Below are 17,451 nucleotides of genomic sequence, written 5' to 3'. Positions count from 1 at the left end.
GCATTACTATCAGGTGCAATAAACAGTACACACAGTATACATACAAATATATTTATTTCTCTAGAAAGAACAAAGCGATTTTTACGAAACTTTTAGGGTTTATTAAATATAAATCAAGGTATACTTAGGTATAATTTCTATGTTACTATATGTAAGGGGACAGGAGCTAGGGGAATAAAATATCTGAAAAAGGGAAATTTTTTAGGGAATTTCCCGAAAATCCCTCTGTTAGGGAAAACTGTACGTGATGGAGAGAAACCGAGTGCATATTCGAATTCAGCGCAAAAAGTTCCTTTAAGATCAGGTGATTTTTCTCATGTAACAAACAAAAAGTTTAAATTTGTTAACTAGTGTAATTATTGTTCCTGTATATGAAATAGATATCTGTACACTGAATAAAAGTATGAATACAGAAATATTAGTTTTACCGATAGTCTCATTAGGAATTGCAGTAAGAATCTCATGCACTAGAGGTTACAGTCGAATACTTAATATTATTTTAAGTTTAACGTTCTATGATTGTGTCTGCGAGGGTAAAGGACACGCTGATGATGAGGAATGAATGAAATGTGGAAGGAAACGGTAGAACTCTGAGAAAATCCTCTATGCACGATGTTTGCCCTCATTACAAACATATATGGTCCAGAATTAAACCAAGAGTATTGGCGCTACTAATTAGGCTGTGTGTTCCCTATAACTAAGAATAGAGGATATTTTTTGTTTGAAAAGATTGTTGATAATTGCAGGGCTGAAAAGTTATCCACTTTATGTGATAGACGGTGTTGCAGAACTATTTATATATTATCTGGTCTTAAGACTTACAATTGATTACAGTACTAAGACTATTTATTTATGCGAAGATCTTAGTTGAGACCTTTTATGGAGAGGATTTAGCTTAACCGCTTAACTTATAATTTTCTTCGCAAAAGTCGTTCAAAATTTTATAATTTTTTGGTTTATTTTTTTTTGTACGTTGAAGATAGAGGTACGTGGAAGCAAACATTACTAAAACTGTCTAAAATTTAGGCCCGAATTAGGCATTTGAAAATCACCGATTTTAAAACCACGATTATATTCGTTCGTAATAACAGCAGATGTATCTTATTGTTAGTCTTACTTTTTAAAACACTTTTCGTGTACATGAAGCGACAACGAATCTTTTACAATGTTTTACTCAGTTTGTTCAATTTATTTGAACTACAAGCTGATCAAAATTGATATTTAATTTTTCCGGCAAGAAATATTAAAATCCCGAATATTTGCGTTCCGCAATAAACATTACCAAATCACACTAGCATTTGAGAAAAAGAAACAGTGCGGAAAATGAGTACAGTATAAGTAGATATTCCATTCAATCTACTACCAACTTTTGCAAAAAATACTATTATTTTAAAGAGAAATAACAGAAATGATTTCTCGGTACCATGTAGTTACGCTTTCATTTTTAGTTCCGTTATTTAGTCAATAAGCATTGGCCTCCAATGCAAAATATTAGCCGAAAATAGTTAAATGAATCTTACCCAAGGGCGCCGATCCTGGGGGCCGGGGGCCCCCACAAAGTTCATGTGGGCCCCCTAGTGTATTTATGAATATACAATATTTGGGATAATTTGAATGCAATTTGTCTTAACATCCTCATATATACATCATCTGCGTCTGAATGGGCCCCCCAAATTTACAGAGAAATCGGTGCCCTCGATCTTACCCATATCTATCGGACACCCATATACAGTAGAGCGTCGATTATCCGAACGTCGGTCAACCGAACGACCGCTTAACCGAACTGTGTACTCGCTCGCACCTGTTACTCTCCCACCCTATTGTTCATGCAAAATGCGTATGTAATATGTACATATTTTTGTTTAATAAACTGTACCACATACTATATATTCCTACTAAAGTTGCCTTTGTACGTTACTTTGTAATACTTAAAGAGATGCTTGTTTTTATGAATAAATTTACTGTACAGTACTTCTTTTTGGCAAATAAACATGTACAGTTCGATTATCCGAACAAACCAGTTTTCCGAACACCCATGTCCCCCAATTACTTCGGATAATCGACGCTCTACTGGACTCAACTGCGTATGGCAAACGTAAAGCGTCGCCATTTAAATTTATATTCAGATCCTTTTTCTTTGCACGAATATATTCGTGATCATAATTTTAGAAAAAAACCGTAATAATTCGTGGTTTTAAGTTAAGCGGTTAAGCTTGTTGATGAATACATTATTACATTTTTAAATTAATATAGTGAGAATATTTAAACTTGCGCCCTCAAGTGGAGGCGAATTAACACTTGACACTTTGGTAAACACTTGAATGTGCTAACTGATTATTTATTCCTAATACTGCACAACAATATTTTATTACATATGCTTTTATTTCACTCGATTTATATACATTTAAATCACTGAGAGAACCATGGTAGGTAAAAATTGTTTTTGTCTCAAAATTTTATGTTACGTGTCTCGATTGTTTATTGTAAAAAATATTTTCTCACGGAGTATATGTGAAATTTGATTCTGTCTAAGGTTAGAATATATCGTTATTGATAGAGTATTTGACAGTTTTAATTGATGTTGTGAACCAGAGATTCAAACATTGACATGTGATGTGTATATATGTAACTCACTGATATTTGATATATTGTAGATATATTTAAATTTATAATACAAGAGAATAATAGAATTTGATTTGATTTTAGGCTTAACGTCCCTTTCAGCAGCGAGGCTACATGAGACGGAGACAGAATATTAGTATTTGGCATACCTTATATTATATTTATGCTGTAGAATGTTATTCCTCAGAACCATTATATGAAGATTTGGTTGACTACTACACTTGTATTTGTTGAAGTAGGTTCTTTAGGAGATTATTTTTTGTATAGAGATACAGATTAAGTACATGATATTACTGTATGATGGTGAAAATGATTGATACTTTATTGTTGGGATAATAGATATATGATTATTTAGTTTGTAGGAAAAGAATTTATGGAAACTTGTCTGTATTAAGATTTCAGATTGTAAGATAGAACTTTGATGCTATGTAGCTTACGTATAGATGATGATTACAGCTTGTCGAACTATATACACACTATTTAAACCTGAAAACTATTTACTGTGTTATATTAATATAACAATACCAGAAACAACTACAAATTAATTTGTTATAACTTATTATACCTTATTAGAAATACCTTATTATACCTTGTTAGAAATATTTTATCAGAACTGCTAAATATATTTGAAATAAGATTGAAGACTAATTAACTATGCTTGAATTTAGCAATGATTGATATTTGCTTACTATATTGACGAGCTTTAGTTATGTGTTATGATACCTTCACTGATTTAGTACTTTATTTGTAACCTGTGTTGCATACATTCTAGGATAAATTAAGTTATTCCGACTATTTGATTGTAGATATTACCGTACGACTAGAATGTTTACTAGAATGTTGTTTACTGCATTAGTCACTTATTTATGTTAGATAGGAGGCAGCGCAACTAGCGACAACTATTGACTTATTTGAGCTATTAATTGCATGAATGTCAGATTGAATTGTTTTACTTCTAAAATAGTTGTTTATTAAATCGTAACTACCTTTAAAAATAACTGCATAGTAACAAGATAGATAGGCATTAAATACGAGACACCATACCCCATTAACATGTAGTACATAGTGTTTAAATTACCAGATTCATGACTGACAGACTAAGACGGTTTGCTTTCATAGTAAAAGACTAATTGTTTTGAATAACTAGTCAATAATTAAATAAATAATAATGGATATGCATTATATGTTTGCTTTACATAACTTTATATTTTATTTATCTTGCTGTTTATATTAACTTGTTATTGTAGACATTTTCATTTGTTAAAGAAATCTGATAAGACAAATATAATTGTATAAATGTAGGTAAATTGAAATTAAATATTTATTGCCTACATATTGAATAAGTGTTGGTTTGATTCACGAGCTGATGACGAGTGAGAATTTTATATATTTATATGAGTGGAAAGTATATGATAGATACAAACACACATTAGTATTGAATATGCATAGCATTAAGGATAACTTTTACGAATATGGACTAATTTTTGTACTGAAGATCACTTACCTTATAGAACAGAAGTATTTTTTAAAAAATACAGGAAGTTTCACGAGTCATAACGAATATTTACAACTAATTGGTAATATTATACTGATGAGACTCGAGTTCAGGATGTGGAGATATATCAGGAAAATGTGATGGGTGAGAAATGTATTTATATTCTAACTCGTGAAGACTCTTTATGTCTCTGTTTAATATGGACATTAAGTATTTTTTATTTTAGATTGATTACAGACAAAATTATAGACTATTTTCACTACTGATGAATTAGATGGTAATTTTATTGTATTATAGATTACGACATTTACAGTATTAATTAATCTGAAATTTGAAATCCTCCCAAGACAATGTTTGTGAATGGATGAATGTTATGATCATTTATAAATGTTTTAATAAACGTATTTTAATCAAAGGATCAACACAATGTAGGATTTGTTCATAGTTTCAACACATACAAAGAATTATCCAATTATTAATAAACTATAGGCACTTTTTTCATCTTACATAATAGTTTTTGAGACTATATTGACATGAACAATTGCATAGAATTGTTTTCATTATGAAGATTCCTTCATTTTTTCTGCAAGATATGTTTATGTTACATTTGTTGACCGTATCTGTTCAGTATAGTGACAAATTTTTTAACTGCATGGTGACATTTGAATGAAAATTATAAAATCTTGTCAATCAATTTGCTTATTAGACACTTATGATTATTACCACTCTTACTATCGCTTCCAGTTCTTTTATGTAGAAAGAAAAATTGATCTCAGCAAATTGGGCTTTGTGTGCTAGGACAGTACATCCTGTTTTGCTGTTCTAATCTTGTTTTAGTATTTTAATCTATGTTATTGCATTAGATGATAAATAAGGTTTTTCTTTTTACACATTAAATTACAAAATTTGCACATATTACTGTATACTATAACGAAATGTAGGGATATGTTACTTACAACATGAAGACATTATTCATTTGTGTGGAATACAGATATTTATTTTTCATTTTACTCTTAGAAATATAACATGTATATACATTAACAGAAATTATTTGCAAAAGCTCAACTAACATTTATTGAAGAATTACTAGCAGTTTTTATTATATATATATATATATATATATATATATATATATATATAATAAAAACTGCTAGTAATTCTTCAATAAATGTTAGTTGAGCTTTTGCAAATAATTTCTGTTAATGTATATACATGTTATATATATCACTTTGCTATACTAAATATTTTGCATTTTTTATTAAATAAATTATGTTTATGTTCTTTGGAACAATATTAACCATCTGTTATTGTATATATTTGTTCCTTTGACATTTTGTTTAGACTTCAACAGTTTGATACATACGTAATGTCTGTTTACTTTGATGTTTTCTTCGTAAAGTAATGGTACAAACTTAAGTTCACATAGTTCGTATTGATTATATATATTTTTGTTTTACTTTATCATAACATAGCAGGGAATAATCATGTATACAACAATTACATTCAGGATAGAATTATTGCTTATACAGTACATTTTTTTTTATCAGAAAGCTGTAGTCTTAAATTTGTTCGAACTTGATTAGATAGAATTTCAATTTTTATGCACTTTATCCTGTTTGATAGTTGAACCATACGACATTTTACTATTAACTTAAACAAAAATATAGTCTTTTAACTTATGTCCATGACTATATTCTTTAGTTTAAGAGAGAGAAGGATGATTAATGCAACTGCTTGATGACGAAAGAAATGTAGGAAAGAGAATGCAGTAGGAAATTAATCTTTCATGGAAAACTATACTGATACGATGTTATTCAACACAAAATATTTTACCTATGATATTGAATTAAGAACCTTGTACACTAGAGCTAAGTGATATACTATTTTATTGTGCTACTATCCAGCAGCTTAAGCAATTAAAATGATTAAACAGAGAGAGCATACTTTTGGGCAGAAGATATTGATACATTTCTTAGTATGGATATTGCTGATACGATGTTTCAATGCTATACATATTAGCTTCTCCATGATGATGCAACTGTAAGTTTCTTTCTGAATCGAACTTTTTACGTGAAGATTGGACTGAAACAAGTTGTTTTCACCATTATTATTTAACTTTGTTTGGAGTATACTATAAGAAAAATTAAAAAAAAACATCAGAGCTTAGAGCTGCAAGGTATTTATGAAGTTACGATGCATAGTGATCTTGTAAATACATTACATGTTGATAAGAATATAATAGAAAAATTCAGAAAACTTATTAAATGCTGCAGGAATTAAACTTATTAACTGCAGTGAAAACTAAATACATGGAAGTTTGTGATTGTAATACTGTAAATTATGATGCTGCATTAAAATATCAAATAATACTTTTGAGAAAATATAGTTCAAATATCATACACTAATATTAACAGACCAAAAGCATATTCATGGAAAATTAAATGTAGACTAAAGCTAGGGAATTCGTGATACTATTCAGTTCAGAATATGTTCTTGTCCTGAATTTTCCCGGGGAATTTGAAGCTTAAAATATATATGTAACCGTAATCATTATTATTGTCTTGTATGCTTGCGAAACAAAGGCGCTTACTCTGAGGGATGAACATAAACTGAAAGTATTGAAAACAAGATCCTAAGACGAATGTTTGGATGGAAGAGGAATGGGAAATGGGGGAAGGGTGAAAATTTCATAATAATGAACTGCAAAATTTATACTGTTTACCAAACAGCGTTAGGATCACCAAGTTAGGAGACTCCGGTGATCAGATCATGTACTCAGAATGGAAGAAAGTAGGAACGCTTTCAAAGTTCTAACTGGAAATTCAATGGGAAAACGACCATTAGGAAGACCAGGGAGCAGGTGGAAGGACTACGTTAAGACGGATCGCTAGAAATAGGAATACAAAGTATAAACTGAATCTAGATGGCTCTGGACACAAATTGACAGAGAACTTTTTTGTGGACACGGCACTAAACCTTAGGTTTCATAGACCATAGACTTAGTTAATATGTTAAACTGCTATATACTAAACATTATTCAGATACAATTAGAAATACACTTTGTTAGCGTTGACACATCAATTAGAACTTATAGAAAAGAAAGTTTGAACTTTATGAAACGAGGAAGACAATATTTTTTATATATCTAAGCAACGCGAAACGTTTTCTTACGAAGACACGTTAGAGATGAAGAGAAACATATACTTGTTGTAGGGAGAGACATCTGAAGAATAGAGTGGATATGAAAATATTTTATATATATTGTAATGTGATGTTTGAAATTAACTTGACATTATTCAGAGAATTGAACAGAAGGCGAAAATATTGATTTTTAAGGTTGCTAGATCTGTAGTATATGATGACTGCATTAAACCATGTAATACTAGGTTGTCCATTTTCTGGCAGTTGTTTATGTTTCATCGCTTATACTGATGTCATTTCATCATACATTCTTTCTTTGATATAAAAGCAAAAAATCAGTGTTACATTCACGCGTTTTAATAAATCAAATAAGTCAATAGTTGTCGCTAGTTGCGCTGCATATCTAACATAAATAAGTGACTAATGCAGTAAACAAAGGCGCCTCCATAAATGTTAACCAAATATATCTTATTATAAAAGCAAAACATAGCCGTCTGTCAATCACACTTAAATAGCTTAAAACAAAATAATAACTCTCACTAGTTGTGCTGGACCGGCTATCTATTAAAATAAATGTCTGTGATGTACTCTTCAGCTAGCATTACATAAAATTCAAACCATTTATATTATAATATAAAAAACAATACAGGTCATTCTGTTAGTTATGTTCTAATAATTCAAATAGGTTAATACTTGTCACTAGCTGCGTTGCCTTGTATCTATTCTAAATAGATATGAATATTCCAACAACCATCAGTCAATCCATAATATTCTAAACTATTTAGTTCTTATTATAAAACCAACACATAACAATATATCCCTCAAAATCGTAATAATTCATAACCATAGCATTACGTAGTGAAACCTATAATTCCAAGTACATAATAAGTCTCTACAGTATATTTTCTCTGTTATCAACTCAAAAATTAAAAAGTCTCTTCAAATGTATAATAATATTGGTCATAGTTAATACTGTTACTTGATTCCTCCAACCAGGCAAATCTAAATGCTATTAATAAGTAAGCCCTTTATAGATAATTAAAGGAATCAGTATCACCAAGTATTTATAAAATAAGGTACTTCTATCTGCTAATTGCAATACAAATAAATTAAAGTTATATAGGTAGCATATCTCCAATCTAGTATAATAGCTGTCACTATTGTACAAATCAATTGTCCTTGCTCTTAAAACTTGGTAACCATCTACTTCTTAAAATAAAAGTAGTAATTTCAAATCTACAAACTATGGTCTGAACTTGTGTTCGTAGTAAGTCGTAGTTAAAGTATTGGTTATCAATACTTAATACTTAATATTGTGTCATATTTCAAATATAAAATACATTCTAGTCATACTGTAATATCTACAATCAAATAGTCAGAATAACTTAATTTATCCTAGAATGTATGCAACACAGGTTACAAATAAAGTACTAAATCAGTGAAGGTATCATAACACATAACTAAAGCTCGTCAATATAGTAAGCAAATATCAATCATTGCTAAATTCAAGCATAGTTAATTAGTCTTCAATCTTATTTCAAATATATTTAGCAGTTCTGATAAAATATTTCTAACAAGGTATAATAAGGTATTTCTAATAAGGTATAATAAGTTATAACAAATTAATTTGTAGTTGTTTCTGGTATTGTTATATTAATATAACACAGTAAATAGTTTTCAGGTTTAAATAGTGTGTATATAGTTCGACAAGCTGTAATCATCATCTATACGTAAGCTACATAGCATCAAAGTTCTATCTTACAATCTGAAATCTTAATACAGACAAGTTTCCATAAATTCTTTTCCTACAAACTAAATAATCATATATCTATTATCCCAACAATAAAATATCAATCATTTTCACCATCATACAGTAATATCATGTACTTAATCTGTATCTCTATACAAAAAATAATCTCCTAAAGAACCTACTTCAACAAATACAAGTGTAGTAGTCAACCAAATCTTCATATAATGGTTCTGAGGAATAACATTCTACAGCATAAATATAATATAAGGTATGCCAAATACTAATATTCTGTCTCCGTCTCATGTAGCCTCGCTGCTGAAAGGGACGTTAAGCCTAAAATCAAATCAAATTCTATTATTCTCTTGTATTATAAATTTAAATATATCTACAATATATCAAATATCAGTGAGTTACATATATACACATCACATGTCAATGTTTGAATCTCTGGTTCACAACATCAATTAAAACTGTCAAATACTCTATCAATAACGATATATTCTAACCTTAGACAGAATCAAATTTCACATATACTCCGTGAGAAAATATTTTTTACAATAAACAATCGAGACACGTAACATAAAATTTTGAGACAAAAACAATTTTTACCTACCATGGTTCTCTCAGTGATTTAAATGTATATAAATCGAGTGAAATAAAAGCATATGTAATAAAATATTGTTGTGCAGTATTAGAAATAAACAATCAGTTAGCACATTCAAGTGTTTACCAAAGTGTCAAGTGTTAATTCGCCTCCACTTGAGGGCGCAAGTTTAAATATTCTCACTATATTAATTTAAAAATGTAATAATGTATTCATCAACAAGCTTAACCGCTTAACTTAAAACCACGAATTATTACGGTTTTTTTCTAAAATTATGATCACGAATATATTCGTGCAAAGAAAAAGGATCTGAATATAAATTTAAATGGCGACGCTTTACGTTTGCCATACGCAGTTGAGTCCAGTAGAGCGTCGATTATCCGAAGTAATTGGGGGACATGGGTGTTCGGAAAACTGGTTTGTTCGGATAATCGAACTGTACATGTTTATTTGCCAAAAAGAAGTACTGTACAGTAAATTTATTCATAAAAACAAGCATCTCTTTAAGTATTACAAAGTAACGTACAAAGGCAACTTTAGTAGGAATATATAGTATGTGGTACAGTTTATTAAACAAAAATATGTACATATTACATACGCATTTTGCATGAACAATAGGGTGGGAGAGTAACAGGTGCGAGCGAGTACACAGTTCGGTTAAGCGGTCGTTCGGTTGACCGACGTTCGGATAATCGACGCTCTACTGTATATGGGTGTCCGATAGATATGGGTAAGATCGAGGGCACCGATTTCTCTGTAAATTTGGGGGGCCCATTCAGACGCAGATGATGTATATATGAGGATGTTAAGACAAATTGCATTCAAATTATCCCAAATATTGTATATTCATAAATACACTAGGGGGCCCACATGAACTTTGTGGGGGCCCCCGGCCCCCAGGATCGGCGCCCTTGGGTAAGATTCATTTAACTATTTTCGGCTAATATTTGCATTGGATGCCAATGCTTATTGACTAAATGACGGAACTAAAAAAAAAAAAAGCATATCTACATTGTACCGAGAAATCATTTGTCTGTTATTTCTCTTTAAAATAATAGTATTTTTTGCAAAAGTTGGTAGTAGATTGAATGGAATATCTACTTATACTGTACTCATTTTCCGCACTGTTTCTTTTTCTCAAATGCTAGTGTGATTTGGTAATGTTTATTGCGGAACGCAAATATTCGGGATTTTAATATTTTTTGCCGGAAAATTTAAATATCAATTTTGATTAGCTTGTAGTTCAAATAAATTGAACAAACTGAGTAAAATATTGTAAAAGATTCGTTGTTGCTTCATGTACACGAAAAGTGTTTAAAAAAGTAAGACTAACAATAAGATACATCTGCTTTTATTACGAACGAATATAATCGTGGTTTTAAAATCGGTGATTTTCAAATGCCTAATTCGGGTTTAAATGTTAGACAGTTTTAGTAATGTTTGCTTCCACGTACCTCTATCTTCAACGTACAAAAAAAATAAAATAAAATAAACCAAAAAATTATAAAATTTTGAACGACTTTTGCGAAGAAAATTATAAGTTAAGCGGTTAAGCTAAATCCTCTCCATAAAAGGTCTCAACTAAGATCTTCGCATAAATAAATAGTCTTAGTACTGTAATCAATTGTAAGTCTTAAGACCAGATAATATATAAATAGTTCTGCAACACCGTCTATCACATAAAGTGGATAACTTTTCAGCCCTGCAATTATCAACAATCTTTTCAAACAAAAAATATCCTCTATTCTTAGTTATAGGGAACACACAGCCTAATTAGTAGCGCCAATACTCTTGGTTTAATTCTGGACCATATATGTTTGTAATGAGGGCAAACATCGTGCATAGGGAATTTTCTCAGAGTTCTACCGTTTCCTTCCACATTGTCATTCCACTGTTTCATTCATTCCTCATCATCAGCGTGTCCTTTACCCTCGCAGACACAATCATAGAACGTTAAACTTAAAATAATATTAAGTATTCGACTGTAACCTCTAGTGCATGAGATTCTTACTGCAATTCCTAATGAGACTATCGGTAAAACTAATATTTCTGTATTCATACTTTTATTCAGTGTACAGATATCTATTTCATATACAGGAACAATAATTATCATGCAATAAACGTTCATTCCGTTTAGACGCAGTGACAAGATTTCCAAGGAATCACAAATATAAAGTTTCCGACTATTAAGAAAAGAATTCTAAATTCAGAGCATAATCCATACATCGGTTTGCTGTTCCATCCAATAAAGTGAATATCATGCAATCATAAGAGCTTGAAACTAGTGTAAGTTCTAGTAAAATAGTTGTGTGTCCCTATATCTTTCACACATCCTATAAGGTACTACCGATAATAAATACAAAGTTTAATTAGTAAAATTGACGCTTAACTTGACATAATCCGTAACGTAGCCATTATTTTGAATACAACTTGCATTAAGTTAGATATAAAAATATTAAATTCGGTTCTTATACCGTAAATGTATATGCAATAATGTGGTAAATTAAAAAATGCAGCGTTCTTTTTATACTAAATAGAAAAAAATAGTATCTAACAAACCAAAAAAATGTATATATTTTAAAAATCCGCCCTCCAAAATACCTAAAATACAATTTCAGTTTCAAATATAGGCATTCTATGTATGGAATGCCTATTCTTATACATATGCAACATGAAATCTAAACCGCACGGCATTAGGTTGGTAAAAAAAATCTTCTATGCATTTTCAAATTGTTTGTTCGTTTTTGCCGATTATATAACTGTTAGGATACACACAGACACACACACACACTAAACATTAAAAATCTAAATAACACAATCCCACAGTAAACTAAAATCATATGCTCTCCGCAGTTAGTAATAAAAATTATCAACTGTATTATGCATATCAATTAGTGTAACGTGTAATTTCACATTTAAATAATAGGGCATGCAATAAAAACGATGGCATCTATATGTTAAGTACTGTGATTTGTATGTCCAGTTTCATATACTTAAAAACGCAATCACCTATTTATAATAATTTCCTGTAACATACAAAAAACTAAGTCTCTCTTCCAGCCATATATATCATGACAGAGTAGTAATTCAAAAAGCCTAAGTTCCAATCCATTTTACGTAATACTTATTTTCATAATTCGAATAATAATAATAATAATAATAATAATAATAATAATAATAATAATAATAATAATAATAATAAATGAAAATAAATGGAAATTCCCATTCAAACTGTATTATCAATCCGAAATGTTGTGTAAAAGAACATAGTTTAAACTTGCAAAGAGCAGAAAATATCCTACAATCAAATGCTGTGCCTGCAATCAGTGTCAAATAAGCCATGCTTCCGGAAAAGAGCGACATATAAGTACCAGCATACAACGTCAGCTTGTAAACATAGCTAATTTCGGATAGCGCCACGTATCATAGAAATATCCACATTGCAATAATAAATTTTTCGTATTTTTAAAAAATTTTCTTACCGCTGTGGCTCAGTGGTAGAGCGTTCACCTTTTGTGCATGGGGTCCTTGGTTCGATCCCAGCTCGTGCCTAGTGAAGTTTGTGGTGGATAAACACCGTGTGCATGGGTTTCCTCGCTGTTCTCCCGTTTCCTCCCACTTTCTTCGTTCCACCATTTCATTCATTTCTCATCATCTCCGTCTCCTTTAGCCTAACCGGCATAAGATTTCATTTAACGCTGCGCACTCCACGTTCAGGAAGAAATAGACTCTTTACCGCTCAGCCGCAGTTTTTCCAGCGCCAGCAGATAATTTTCTAAATAGTTTACATATTCCACCCTCCTCTGTTTTGCCAGAATCGTTCTTAAATATAATAAAAATAAGGAAGTAAATCTACACTCAATACCTTCTCGTAAAACAATTAAAATATAAGATACTAAAGTAAATCTACACTCAATACCTTCTTGTAAAACAATTAAAATATAAATAAGATACTATGTTGCAAAACCCAACAATGTGAGGGTATATACTCCTAGCCTCTGAGTCGAATCGACCTTTCAGTTTTATCTTAGTCGGTTACAAAAAATGCATTCGCATAGATTGTTAGCCCTTAATACCTCAAGGCGACTTTAAGGCTGGAATCACTCTAAGGGCTGGAAGAACCTCGCAATGTTAACAAAGAAGACGCCCGACCCCCAAAGTTACTGATCTTATATACTCTTATTACCGTTCACTTAACGTTTAAGAAATAGCCTATAAATGGATTTAAAAAGTAGCCTTTTCTTAGAAGTATGAAAAATTTCAGTTTACTTTGGGTAATTTTTCATTTATTGTAGTACAAAAACAATTTGTAACATAATTTTACATAAATATTTGGGGGCAAGCCAAATTTTGGGGAGGCCGGTGCCCCCTTTAGCTACGTCCCTGCCATTAACGGTGTTTAACAGTTGGTGCATCAGCAACTTAGGCCAAGGGTGCTAAAAAAAAGTAAAATTATTGAATTATTTGTATAAAAACTGAAATACTTTTGTAGAAAATTTTGTAAGAATTTTGGTCATGAGAGTTGAAGTGCCTGAATTATATATTTAAGAAATTGACAGAAGTTAAAAATAGAATTCTGTATAGCCATGATTAAGTAAAGAACATATCAAAATCAGATGAACCAAAGAATTGTCATAATAAGGGTAAATCAAGGTCAAAATTGGAAAGGTCCAGCGGGATGAACAAGGCCAGCTACACAGATGGTCAGGATGTAAAAATTGAGGAAAATTTAAATTAAATGAAAATGTGTAGGATATTTGTAGTATATGTATGTAGAGGTATTTGTGATTCAATGGAAATGTGTGTAAGTAGTTTGAAAGATGAAATTTAGGGATGGCCGGAACCAGGTTTTTCGGATCCAGGTCTTGAACCGGTTCTTAAAACTGGATCTTCAAAAACCGGTTCTTCCCGCCGGAACTGGAACTTTGTGGCCATCCCTACGCTAAACCCGAGCTGCTGGCAGGTTGTGAACAGTGTGCTAGATGAAATGGTGGAAGCGACAGGCAGGCGCCCAGGCGGGAACCGGTCAAAACCCCCACAGCCAAAACCCCCACACTCAAGAAATGTCAAAACGCCCACACAAACGGTCATAACCCCCACACAAATGGACAAATCTCCCAAACGCACGAACGGTCAAAACCCCCACAGCCAAAACCCCCACACTCAAGAAATGTCAAAACGCCCACACAATCGGTCATAACCCCCACACAAATGGACAAATCTCCCAAATACACGAACGGTCATAACCCCCACAGCCAAAACCCCCACACTGGCAGTCGGTCATAACCTCCAACGGTCATAACTCCCACACAAATGGACAAAACAGCCACACATAGCAACGGTCACAATCCCCACATAAATGGACAAAACCCCCACACAAATGGACAAAACTCCCACATGCAGAAATAGTCACAACTGCCACACAACTTGACAAAACCCCCATACTCATGTATTGCCCTTGTACTTTTTAATAACATTTTTTTATTCCACTTAAACTGATGTTGCAACTATTTTTTTGGGGGCGTCATAAAGAGCCGCAACAAAGACGTGAAATGACGATCATTTCAGAGTGTGGGGGATTTGTCCGATTTTGTGGGAGTTTTGTCCATTTATGTGGGGATTATGACCGTTGCTATGCGGGCTGTTTTGTCCATTTGTGTGGGGGTTATGACCGATTGTGTGGGCGTTTTGACATTTCTTGAGTGTGGGGGTTTTGGCTGTGGGAGTTTTGACCGTTCGTGCGTTTGGGAGATATGTCCATTTGTGTGGGGGTTATGACCGATCGTGTGGGCGTTTTGACATTTCCTGAGTGTGGGGGTTTTGGCTGTGGGGGTTTTGACCGTTCGTGCGTTTGGGAGATTTGTCCATTTGTGTGGGGGTTATGACCGTTTGTGTGGGTGTTTTGACATTTCTTGAGTGTGGGGGTTTTGACCTAGACCCATATGTTTCAGTTGGCTAAAACAAACTGGGTAACTGGCAAACTCATTGGCTAAACAGGTAAACTCATTTGACCAAACACCCACTGGTGGACCAACGATTTGAGGGGGGGGGCAAAATGCGGGTCTGGGCGGAGAGGGCACAAGCGCGTGATCCTCTTTGCAGTGTTTTGAAGGTGAACTTCGTGCCTCCTTTACGGGTCTTTGGGGGACTTTTGGATCCAGGTCTGGAACCGGGTTTTCGGATCCAGGTCTTGGGTCAAGACTTTCACTTAGGAACTAATATGTGCCTTACACAAAAATCCATGTTTCAAAATCCTAAGGTACTCACGCAACAATTTTTATAGAGGGAGTTTGGCTAAGGGCATATAAAATGAAGTACTCACAAACTACCCCTATAAAAATTGTTGCAGAAGTACCTTAGGATTCTGAAACATGGATATTTGGATAGAGCACATATTAGTTCCTAAGTGAAGTCTTGACCCGACTACGGTAGATCCCATAGTCTTGGATCTATGAATCTTTAAAGTTCATTTCTTCATGTTTTCGGCAGCCTATAACTCCGAAAGGAAGCGTTTGTGCACCCAGGTTGGTCTATACTTTTTCTTATTTTGGTGTCAGGAATCACCTCCCAAACGTTGTCGGTGTTGTTTTGAAACACCCTGTATATGAAATTATGTGTAGTAACGCTCTTAAAGAAGCAATTGTTATTAATTATACGGTATTTTGATTCTTTTCAGGGCCCAAGCCAATGAAGGAAAAATATGACTGGCAAATCAATTCTTCTTTTACTTATTTCCACTTTGCAAACATTCGCAGATATTTCTTTAAACTTTTCCAAAAACTATGAAGGAAGAAAGCTGAGTGACTGCATTAGTGTAGTTCTGAGTGAGAATTTTATCTCCACAAAAACGCTAATTGTAATTGAAGATGGAAGAAGAGATAATTCCTTACTAATTACTATTGATAATATTCCTACCATCATGCTAAAACTTCACACATCGTACAAGGTAACAGGACAAAACAAAAGCTTAAAGTGTGAACTAAGTGAAAGTTCAACGTCATATATCTTCGTTTTGGAAGAAGCAAACAATTTTAACTTAATGGTTGAGCTACTCAAATCAGTGTTTTTCACTTCTCGCAGCAAAATGATGATAATGATGCATGGCGAATATGCTGATGTTCAACGTATAAAATATTTGTTTCGCATTGCAATGAAAAACAATATGTTTAATATTGTTCTAGCAATTTCACAGGCTAGAAACAATTTAAAAGATGGGTTATTCCTACAAATTTACACGTACTTCCCTTTCTCCGAAAATCATTGCAGATCTACCGATGTAATTGCATTAATAGATTCCTGTTACAACGGTAAATTCTTGAAAAAAGTTGATTTGTTCCCCAGTAAAATTCATAACTTGTTCAACTGTACTTTTCCTATGACAACTCTTCATTCCCCACCCATGACCGTTGCTAAAAAACATACTAATGGTACATTTCAGGTCGTTGCTGGCCAACTGTTGAACTTAGTCCAAACTATTGGAGATAAAATAAACTTTTCAATGATGGCAACAGCAAGAAAATCATACAAAAAACATGGATATCGCTTAAAAAATGAAACATACGTGGGAGATATGTTGAAAGTAATTTCTGGGGACTTGGAAGGGACGTTCCATAGTACAGCCATAAAATTATATCACTATGAGGTTTTCGATCCAGTTTTGACAGGAGATTTCAGTTATTATGTATGGGTATTGCCACAACGTGGTTTTTACCCAAGATGGATGAGCATAATTTTTCCTTTCAAGCCCCGATTATGGATATACATATTGTTAGCATATTCTTTTATTGTTGTGTGCACGAAAACAGTGAGGAAGTTTCTCAAATGTAAAGCAACTTTCAT

This window comes from Thermobia domestica, chromosome 13, assembly GCF_964235325.1.
Source record: "Thermobia domestica chromosome 13, izTheDome1.hap1.1, whole genome shotgun sequence".
Classification (NCBI taxonomy): Eukaryota; Metazoa; Arthropoda; class Insecta; order Zygentoma; family Lepismatidae; genus Thermobia; species Thermobia domestica.
This window is presented reverse-complemented; position numbering follows the sequence as displayed.